The sequence below is a fragment of the Aptenodytes forsteri genome, unplaced genomic scaffold (assembly GCF_000699145.1).
Source record: "Aptenodytes forsteri isolate BGI_AS27 unplaced genomic scaffold, ASM69914v1 Scaffold76, whole genome shotgun sequence".
Classification (NCBI taxonomy): Eukaryota; Metazoa; Chordata; class Aves; order Sphenisciformes; family Spheniscidae; genus Aptenodytes; species Aptenodytes forsteri.
In genome coordinates this window covers 1798105-1799283 of record NW_008794444.1, presented here as the reverse complement: position 1 = coordinate 1799283, position 1179 = coordinate 1798105, and the positions used below count along the sequence as shown (strand labels likewise).

At 61.3% G+C, this 1179-nt stretch overlaps 1 protein-coding gene across 1 annotated transcript in view; it reads left to right on the top strand.

The window, feature by feature from the left end:
- SAMD4A (sterile alpha motif domain containing 4A) overlaps positions 1-1179 on the top strand; it is a 116919-nt gene that overhangs the window by 114682 nt on the left and 1058 nt on the right. The gene's annotated exons all lie outside the window — the stretch shown is intronic.

Sequence of the window (1179 nt, the reverse complement as noted above, 5' to 3'; positions counted from 1 at the left end):
AAAGGGCTGCATGCGGGGACGCTCCAGGGGATGCTCCTGGGGATGCTCCCGCTGGGGGTCAGACGGGGACGTTGGCTTCTCTCGGCGAGGCAGCCGGGGCAGAGGGGTAAAACCTAATGCAGGGATCACACCCAGCACTAGTGGTGTCCGTGCTTATTAGCCACTAGTTAGCTTGCTAATAATAAGTAGTATTAGCTCGCTAGTTTGTTATTAGTTCTCGATAAAGCCCTTGCCACCGGAGCGCTCGAATGAGTCACTGGCTTTGGAGTATTTTCCCCTTCTGCCACTGGCGTCCCTCGTTTGGCCGGGGGGTGCAGGAGCCCCGAGGCACGGGGCTAAAACCCTGCCACAGGGCGCTGTGCCGGGTACTGTGCTGGTGGCGCTGGCGGCTCCTCGCCCGTGGCTGGGGCGGCTGCGGGTGCCAGACCGGGCGGGCGGACAGCGGGCACGGGGAGGAAGGAGGACCAGGCGGAAAAACGGGCAGGGAAGGTGGAACAGGCAGCAGCAGCATGATGGAGAGGCCGGCACAGCAAAAAGCACCGGCACCAGAAGCGCCCGGTGCCCCTCGCTGATGCACCGGACTCCCAAGCACGAACGGTGACTCCCCAGCGATGGGACGAGCACGGCCACCTGCATTGCCCAGACCCTCCCGAATAACCAGCTCGGGTCTCGCCCCCGGCAATCCCCGGACTGTGTCGAACGGTTGAGGACGGGAGCCCTTGGGGAGGATGAGTGCCGCCGGGTTCCCACCGCCGGCCCGGCTCCCTGCAGCGATGCGACAGCCCATCCCGGGGAGAGGGACGCCAGAGCAAGGACTGTAAGAGGCGGCAGGGCCCTGGCAGCGCCACGGCGGCATCCTTGGCCGGGAAAACAAGGACACTTCTGTCACCCAAAGCGTTTCTCCAGCGTGTGCCCAGGCGAGGCTTAGCTGTCTTGTTCCTCTGCAGGGTACTGTTCCTCCGAGTTATTTTTTCCAGGTCACATACCCCGAGCCTCTCGAAACCGGTCGTGCTAAAAAAAGCTCTTAAAAAAAAAAACCTTCGGGGGAAAAAAAAAAAAAAAAAAAAAAGGCGTAACAAACCTGTTTGTTTTTAGTCTTAAGGAGGGAGGTGGCTGTGATGCCCTGGGTAGTGCGACAGGGAGTGCTCTGTTCGGGGGCTGCCCCGGGAGCTGCCCCCC